Source organism: Myotis davidii, unplaced genomic scaffold (genome assembly GCF_000327345.1).
Source record: "Myotis davidii unplaced genomic scaffold, ASM32734v1 scaffold184, whole genome shotgun sequence".
NCBI lineage: Eukaryota > Metazoa > Chordata > Mammalia > Chiroptera > Vespertilionidae > Myotis > Myotis davidii.
Genome location: NW_006297021.1, coordinates 5,339,182 through 5,349,132, shown reverse-complemented (window position 1 = coordinate 5,349,132; position 9,951 = coordinate 5,339,182). Strand labels below are relative to the sequence as shown.

At 44.8% G+C, this 9,951-nt stretch overlaps 1 pseudogene; it reads left to right on the top strand.

The window, feature by feature from the left end:
* Positions 1-5,947: 5,947 nt before the first annotated feature.
* Positions 5,948-6,738, top strand: LOC102759515 (annotated as a pseudogene).
* The last annotated feature ends 3,213 nt before the right edge of the window (positions 6,739-9,951 follow it).

Genomic DNA, 9,951 nt, shown 5'->3' with positions numbered 1-9,951 from the left:
CACCCCGCCCCCACCTCCCACCTCCTGCTGGAACAAGTGGATTCACTTGCTGGTTGATGTGTCCTTGAAAGTGGCTTTTTTAAAAACTTACTCAACCAGGAAAAGTTGCCAGCAGTTCCTAGTCCCACACTCGGTGGTGCTTCCTCTCCTCGCCCATCTGCCACCTCCTGCGGGCTCCTTGGAGGAAACCCAGTAATCGCCAGTGCCCTCCGCACAGCCCCCAGTTCACAGGGCGTGCGGAAATTCACCAGGAAAGGTACGATTGTGCTTTAAGAAAAGAAGACTTCATTAAGCTTGTTTCTGTACAAAGTTCCGTTTTGCTTATTTTTCATGCAGGCATACCTGGGAGATATTATGGGGTAGGTCCCAGACCACCGCAATAAAGTCACAGGAATTGTTTGGTTTCCCTGTGCATATAAAAGCGATAGTTACACTACACTGTAGTATATTCAATGCTTAGCATTATGTCTATTTTTAAAATGTACATACCTTAATATTTATAAGGAACCATGCAAATGTTCCATTAAGATGTTTGCAATAAAGTATAAAATTAAAAGAGCAACTTTTAATACAAATGCTCTCACATACAGATAGCAAGTTCTTCACACTCACACACACACACACACACACACACACACACACACAAGAAAAAGTATTGAAGGCCCATCCTAGGGTGTGTACAATGAGAACTCAATGGAATTAAGGAGTTACTTTATGCAGTCCTACCTCTATCATCTGCATATCAACCTCATTAACATGTCATCACCCTTCAATGACTGCTCACTAAACGCCAGGCAGTGTGTGAAGAGCGTTTTATCGGAGGTGCTATTTCTCTAATTTTTTCCAGAAGATCGATAAAATGGCAATACACTTTTTGAGATGTGCAACCCAACCTATTTTCATTTTCATTAGCCCTCGGTTCCCAGTGGTCCCACAGCACCCTCCATCCACAGGCTCAATTGTCTCTGCTCCATGTCAGGCCATCAGACTCTGCCCATGAACATAGAGCTATCTTTTCGTCCTCAATGTTTGCCTCTCTTCCCCTCCCCTATTCCCAGTCTCTCTCCCCTTGCAGCCCAGGATCCAAAGCTGCTGCCACAGCAGGGAGCTGGCACAGAAGTGAATTCCTTCAAATGCTGTTATGAAGACAAAAAGCCAGTCAGAGAAAAATAAATAGATGCAGGGGAAGCACTAACCCAGGAAACAGTCCTAGCATCACTGCAGCAGGAGGCTAATGCTTCAAAGGTGTGGAGCAGGTGCGGTGACAGAGAGAAGGGGGAGGACCCCCAGGAGCTGGGAGCCTGAGGGAGGCCTCCCAGAGCAGCAAAGAATGGGAAGGAGCCCAACTTGCCCATTCTGCCAGGATCACCCTGTTAATGTCACAGAAGTCCGAGGCTGTGTATTGTATCCCTTCAGAAGGGAGCTGAGCTAAGCAAACTGCTGCTGCAATGCAACCACACTGTCATTAATTTCACAAGTATATGGATGAACATATATGACACCTGCTGCTAGTTCACATGAAATAACAAGAGCTGCCGTGAGTAACAAAGCAGCATGATGAACACAATGTATATCTATCCTCTCCTACTCGCTGGAATGGGATCAGCTCATTATCTGTTGTTGGTTTTCATCTAATTGCCAAGTTCTCCCCTAGATTATGTCTCCTCCACATGAGGCAGTGGATACTCAGTGTCCGTGATCCCCAAGTGGAAATTATAACTGGCTAGAGACCCTGCCATCTTGCCCAAAGCAAGTATTCTCAAGTACACAGCCCCCCCACCCCCGCCACACACACACACACACAATCATTCAGATAGCAGGCCTCCAAAGGCAAGGGAAAGGCCAGCTAAAAATAGACGGTTTTAGGAAAATGCTCCGGATAATCAGATTACTGCTATCTGAATCATGCAGATATCCAAACAACTTTGAAAGGCAGAAACAGCCATTCACAAGAGAAAGCTTAGCGATCTGATTCATGTTGTGTTTGTAAAACGTGGACTCTCAAAATCATCTGTATTGGGCACTCAGTTATAGAGTTAGGTGCTTATGCTGCTTCACACATAATTGCTTTAGAAATGAGACTGACCAAAGAGTTTAGAAAAATGTTACATGCAGTTGGTTATTCCTGATGATTCAAGATGAATTAACTTCTAAACATCTATTTGCTTTAGATGAAAACTATAGATGTCCTCTTTTTGGAAAAAGTTAGGTAGCCTCATTTGCCCGTGGCTCACCTTTCCGGTGTACTGTCTGGGGGGCTGTGCTGCTGATTTAGAAGCGCAAGATGGTGGCACATCAACAAGACGTCTTTGCGTTCTGTGACGGTTACTACAAACCTTGGTATCTCTTCAGCTCACCATTTTTCATGTATCCTATTGATCTTATTTAAATACTTTTGAAGGTGTAAACATAATTTGAAAAAGTGATGAGATAAGCACTCATCTAAATATTGTATTTCATACCATGATTAAATATGTACATACAGTAAAGAGGACATGTTTTAATAGAAAACATATTTATTATCAAGAAAAAGTGCACTTGGGCCTGCCATTTCTAGCAATAGAGCACGCTGGATATCCTAAAAATCTCTCAGTACAAGCACTTAAAAAGATACAGGTAAAAATGGCCACCTGTAGCCCTGACCTTGTGCTTCTAGGTAGGGTGGAGCCCTGTTTGTCAGACCAGCGATGCTGCCAGGAACTAGAAAAGCTAGATAAAATATAAACGTTTGTGCAAAGACATCACATAGCTGCTGAAGCCATAAGGGAAAAGAGTAATAAAACTTATATTATTCCTTCTTATTTATATAAAATATCCAGAAAAGGCAAATTTATAGAGACAAGCAGTGGGTGGGAGGTTGCCGAGGGCTGGGTGGAAATGGGGAGTTGACCTCTAATGAACAAGTGGCTTCCTCTTAGGGTCATGAAAATGCCTTAAATCCGGTTGTGGTGTGGATGGTACAGCTCTGCCAACATACTGAAATTCTTTGAATTATATATGTAAAAGGCAAAGGTCATGCTATGTGAACGACTAGTATATCTCAATAATGCAGTTAAAAGCAGCGATAACACAAAATAAAAATAATGAAATAAAGCGTGTCCTGAGAACATCTTTTAATAGTTTGTTGGCCTGATTTAAAGCTGAGGAACACTAACCGTGTGGTGTGCGGGTCTCCGTCTGCGCTGGGGCAGCCTGCCCGTCATGGTCACAGTGGGACCTCCCACAGGAACCAGCAGGGGGAGGTTGGGGCGGGTGTGAGGGCCATGCCAAGACAGTGCGAGCAACGCACGGGCTTAGAAAAGTTCCAGTCTCGCTGACCAGGCCGCATGTGCTGCGAGTAGGGCTGCTAAGGGCTGAAGTATCTGTTACTCAGGGGTCTGGAACTCACTGCAAAGCTGCGTGCAGGCCCCAAGCTGAGAGCATGGACAACAATTTCCTTCCTGCTTCCTCCAAGTGCTCCACTCACCTGGATCCCTCCCCAGCCCAGGCCTGACTCAGCTTTCTCTTGAAGATCACAGACAAACCACAGCTGGGAGGGTGCGTTCTGTGAAGGTACGTCTTCTCTGTGGGTACACTGCTGCCCGCTGGCCCCTGGAGTTCAGTCATAGAGATCCGTGGGCCCTTTTATAAATCACCAACCCCGGTATGTCTATAAGTCTATCCTAATCAAGTCCATGGGTAAAACTAAAAAAAAAACACAATAGATTGGGAGTAAAACAAGCTTACTTGATCATAATGTGGGTAGAATCCAGCAGCTACACTGAACTGTCTAGTATCTATGCTACTGTTACAACACGGAGAAGCTGGGGAAGGTGTTGCAGCTAAACAAGGCAGTGCTGTGGCTCTGAATATGGTCAGGCCGGCCCCAGCACTGTGAACCCCGAAAGGGGAGTGCTGCCCTGTTCCTCACGCCTTCATTAAGAGCTAAGTGCTCCTTCGTAAATCTTTGCTTGGTGGCCCGAGATTGCCTCCTGCATTTGATGAGTCAGACTCCAAATGTTAAAGCATCGCCACAGGCAACATCCGCTGCTCAGATCTGCCCTCTGCGGGCAGCGACTCTGGGAGGCTCAGATCCCCAGGCCCTTACCCGCCCTGCCGCCCTCCCCTTCCAGAGGTCGCCCTCCACGGAGGCTGCCTCTGCACTAGGAGGGAATCTGCAGATGCACGGGGTGGACTTCATCCTTTTCTGCTCCACCCTCCTCCATCCTCCTCCATCCTCCTCACCCTGCTGTCCACCCAGGAGCCCACCACCATCTACTGGCCAACGGGTTCTCCTGCCCTCTTCCAGCTGGATCTGGCCAATGGCAGCCATTGGCAAGACATGGAGGCCAGGAGGAGAGAGAATGGGGTACTTACCCCTCAGCCCTTCCTGGTCAAGTCCCGGGATGAGCAGTGTTGTGTTTCTCTAGCCAAGGCCATGGTTCCTCCCCAGGTCCTTCTCCCCCTATGGCCAGTCTCGCTGTGTGGGCGGCCTCCCCGTGACCTTGCTCCTGGAGGCCTAGGACAGATGTAAGGGAGTCCCTGCCACCGCAGCCCCAGGACGGGTCCCTATCCCCGTGAGAGACTCTGAACTCTGGGCGCTCCTTGTAAACAGTCTCTTCATAAAGCGTTCTTCATCGCCCCCGTTTTCCGCCAAGATGCCAGCCATTAATAGGAGTTACCATGGGTGAGTGGGATTGAGACGGAATGATAGTTTGCCATTTTCTGCTCTTTATTGGGTTTTATATTTTAAAATGAGTAGGTATTACTTTGGTAATTAAATACACACACACTCCAAAAAAATAAAAGCAAAACTAAGCTAAAAGTAAGTAAATAATATTATTCATAATAGAATACATGTAGGACATTTACCTGTTTCTTATCACTTAGGGGAAGAAGTTCACACAAAACTATAGTAGGTTCGTTCTATAGGACATAAAGATTTGCGTGTGAGTGTATGTGCTTGTTACATTGACAAAAAATACATTTTAAGTCCCTAAAATGGAATTAATTCATCACCAAGGATAGATTTGTGAGCCAAAAGAAAAATTTAATTTCTTGAGGAGCAAGAAATTAAATGATATAATATTATGCTATTTCCTCTGAAAACATTATTTCAAAAATGATGCATTTGCTAAAGATTTAGGGAAGCATCAACACTCAGGTGTAGCTAAATGAGAGATTCTCCCAAAAACCATTTCTGTTCAAAATACATGCTTATTTTGAAAGTGACATAGCAACATTTTCCCAAGTTAATGTTCTTTCTCATTCATAATTCAAAGCACTTAATTATGATTACATATAATATTAACTCTGATGTTATATCACTTTGCTTAAAAAAAAAAAAAACCTAGGGATGCATATGTTCAATACAGCCTTTACTTAATATATGAGAGTATTATTAAATACTCTCTAACAAAAAATTATAAACACCTAATTAGGTACAACCATTAGTAATCAAATGGCCCAGTAAAATATATTCAGACAATGGAATACTATAGGCAGTTAAAAGGAAAAAACTAGACCCATGTGTACCATAGTGAATACATTGCAAAACCATGTTGAAGGGGAAAAAAGAAAATTCCATACTGAATACTGTGCCATTTATGAAAAACAAAATCCACAAACAACACTATGTTTTTTGCTTTGTTTTATTTTTAAACAAAGACCTATTTCGTATCTATTATGAGCCAAGCATTCCTCTACGCACTTGACAAAGAGCAACTCAGTTCTTTTCCAGAGCAGCTGCCAGATTTCCTGCGGAGGAGCACACCGAGGCCCGGAAAGGTGAGACTCCATCCACAAGGTCACACAGCTGGGAGAGGGAGGCCCTTCGGTCCGCGTCACGGTGGTCATACGCCACAGTCCCAGCTGCTAAGTGCACTGCCTCCCATGGTTCTGGAGAAGCCAGATGTTGGCTCCGGGATTAGACAATGCCTGGCAAAAAGAGGCTGCTCTAGGAGGTCGGTCCACGTCCCGTGCGGGGAGGGCGGCGGGGCCCAGGCCTCCCGGAGAAGCGTTGTCTAACAAAATGGTAGAGGATGAGCTGGCACTGTTGGATAAAAACATAAATGAGTTTTGGAATAAATTCAAAAGCAATGTCAGCGACACCTCCTGTCAGATGGTGGGACTAAGAGATACCTACAAGGACATCAGTAAAGCATTCACAGAAAAGCTGTCTGTGAAATTGAAGGAAGAAGAGCGAATGGTTCAGATGTACCTAGAATATCAAAATCAGATCTGCAGGCAGAATAAGCTTATTCTAGAAAAAAAAAGATAACTTGTTAAAGTTGATTGGTGAAGTAAATGGCAAAAAGCAGGATTTGGAAGTACTTACTACAAATATCCAGGATCTTAAGGAAGAATATGCTAGGAAGAAGGAAACTATTTCCACTGCTAAGAAAACGAGTGAAGAGAGATGGCAAAGGTTACAGAAGTCTGTAGAAATATTTAAAGACCCACTTGGGCTAGAAATTCAAAAAATTTATGGTGATAAATTGCATTTTATATTCACTAATATTGACCCTAAGCATCCTGATAGCCCATATATGTTTTGCCTGCACCTAAACGAAGCAAGGGACTATGAAGTGTCAGATAGTGCTCCTCATCTTGAATGCCTAGCAGAATTTCAAGAGAACCTAAGGAAGACCAAAAATTTTTCAGCCTTTCTTGCCAATGTTCGGAAAGCTTTTAGTACTATGGTTTATAGTTAATGTATAAATAGTACATAAAATAAAAACTGTTTATTTTTCTCCCCTATTTTGTATCTCTTAAAAAGAATTCTCATTATCAATAGTTTGCCTGTAATCCTTTTGGATTTTTTTTTAACATTTCTGTGTGCTGTGTTTCTTTAAAGTATTTAATTAAAATCTTAGGAAACAAACAAAAAAAAAGAGGCTGCTCTAGGGAACTCCCAGCTCTACTCCCCATCTCCAGACATCTGCCCGCAAGCCATCAGTCACTCTCCTCCCTTATCCAGCCACACAGCTCCCGGGGTAGATATTCAGATGTCTTTGGGCCTTTGAGAACCGAACTGGGACAGCTGGGAAACTCCTGCACTCAGGCAGAAGTACGGCCATCCGTTCTAGAATTCCATCTATGTCCTTCCTGACTATCAGAGACTATGAAAACCTGGATTTCTATCCTGTTACTAAAGGGGTGTGCTGTGTTGGAAATAACACTGGACTTAGAGTCAGAGTATCAGGTTGGGCCCTGGCTCCACCACCCCAGAGCTGGTGATGTTGGGGGAGTGACCTAGACTTAGGGATAAAGATGGTTGACTGAACACACTTTCCCCAAATCCCCCTGAAACTACAGTAAAGGAGAAGGATAAATACTGTTGTATTAGACAGGGGAGCAGGAGTGTTGTTGTTTGATCATTTTAAAGAGGAGTCTTCCATTATCACTCACCAAACAAATGCCTAGTGAAGTCCAGGACTGTGGGGAAAAGGGTTTTACAATCTACATTGGAGATATGAGACCAACATACCAGAAAGAAAAGCGAACATTAAAGATGATGATGTGACCTTGCTTCATTGTGTGGAGGAGGGTCTGGTTGCTTGGAAATTTCAGAACAAAAGATCAGGGAGGACTAAAGTGGCCGGAGAAAGTTTCGTGGCAAAGAGAAACATTTGCTAGTTCCTGAGGGGTCTGGATAGTGGTGTAGACAGGACAAGATACTCCACGGGAAGGAAACATGATCAAGTAGGAACATGTTTGTCATGGATCGGTGGGAACACGAGCCTGACTCTCACGTGCTGGAGAACAGCGCACCTGTACTGCGCCTTTATAATCTCTATCCACCCACCCACCCACAGCACCTGGCAATTAGCAGGTCTTAGCTAATGTTTTCCAAAATGTAACTCAAGACCAGAAACACAGAAGCCAGGAAGAAGAAATTTGGATGTGATTCTGGAGGAAATTAATAAATAAATGTCTTGTCAACTGGGGACAGATGTTTCCCATGCTCCTCGGGGAAAGTCAGTCCACAGCGTAAGTCACAAGGCGGACAAGGAACAGAGAGTCGCGGGCACATGTCATTATAAAAAGCACTGGTTCTGGGAAGACCTCCTCTGGATTGTATACAAACGGAAAGGGCAAGAAGTCCACGCTAGGCAGTGGCCACAGCAACCAAAACCAAATGGTCAGACCCTTTCCCATCCGTGTGGTACAGCCCCAAAGCCAATCTTTTCCTCATCAGCAGCGACTTGCTGCCCATGTTCAGCGAGTTACCAAAACATCCACCTGGCATGCATCTCCCCTCACAGGAAAGAATGATGACTTTAACTTGGAAAATTCCTCATTGATTACAGACGCGCTCTACAGTTTTCTGATCATGCTGGTGCTGGCATGATGGACCATAAGGGAGTTGTACGTCAATTCACCTTCCCTTCATGTGACCATTATGATACTGACAAATTACACAGAACTTGTACCGCTTCATGTTTTCCACCTTATCACCCAACCTTTATACCGTTTACAGAGAAAATGGGCACCTAGGGAACCTCTTGGTGACAGGCTTCCCCCTCGATCCACGTGCAGAACCGCGCTTATCCCTGAGTCCGTCTGAAGAAGCACAGATTTTTACGACTGAGGTTCTTGGTGGCACCTCACCCCTCTTGGTGCAGAAAACTCTTACCGACATCTCTTCCCCTGTGGGATTTTCACATCGAGCCTGTGAGTGTGCATTCCTCTTCTGTCTACATGGGCCAGGCACCTCTCCAACACAAGGCAGCTACCCAAGACCTGACTGAAGTCCACGACACGGCAATTTTGCACAGTGCTCTTTCAAAACTCAAAACTCGAGAGAACAAACAGTGGAGGTAGCTCTACTGTAAACAGTGCCACCTCGGGCCCACCGAGCTCACCTGCTCAGGAATTCTAGAGACAGAAAATTGCTTTATTGCTGCTTTCGCTTTATCGAATGCTTTCATCAAGAGCATGGGAATAAGTCAACTTTCAGGCCTCAGATTTCACCTGGAAGCTTAACATGAAGCTAGTAGAATGCCGGCCCCACTTAAAGGATTTGAAAGCCCACTTATGAGATGCATTGAAGTCTGGGCACCGGAGGCTCCTGGCCTGTGCTGGCCCCAGGTCCGTCTGGCTGCTCTCTGGCAGCCCCCGATGGCCCAGTGAACTTGAGCTGCCCTGTTACTGCCTTCTGGTTCCCACATGCTGGACATTCCCCTCATGAATCCCTTCATAATCATTACTACTTTTGTATCTTCTCCAGTTTCCATTTTTTCCTCTTATTTTGCTTTCTAAGTTGTTTTCTCCCTCAATGAGCATACTTTCTTCCCAACACTCATGAGGGCATTTTAAGTGTGATTCCAAAAGAAGGCCACAAAGGGCATAAATTGATCAGCTCAAACAGTAGAAATATTGGTTGAGTTGTCCAGAACCAAAATGGTTCTTTACATATATCACACACACACACACACACACACACACACTTATTCCACAAACAATAGCGCGTAAACACTTGGTTTTTCATTTAATGCAGATAGGACCCCATTTTAGGAGCAAGAATCAGGTCTAATTAGAGGAGCAAGAATAAAATGCTCTATACATCTGTGGTGAGTCCGTCTCTCAGTATGTTTTATTCTTGTACACTCAGATGTGTAAGACATGTAGCTTTCTTCTTCTTTAACCCATAGTACTTTATCTTTCAAGCCACCATTACATTAGAAGCTTGATCTCATTCAGCCCTTTGCTGAGGTTGTGTCTAGGTTTGGGTAGGGAGTACCAGGGGTCATGCGTGATTCCTAGGCGTCCAGAGGGGAGGGGAGTCACCAGGCATCGGTGTCATCTGTCCACACAGGCATCTGCTTAGGCAGGCGGTGCCTGCCTGGCCCCTGTCCTTTGGTCTACACGGGTCATTACAGAAAAAGTTTCCTTTTAATCCACATGCTCCTTCCAGTTGGGGGGTCCTCTCCCTGAATCCTGGGCTCCTCATGGGCACGCGAGAATCAT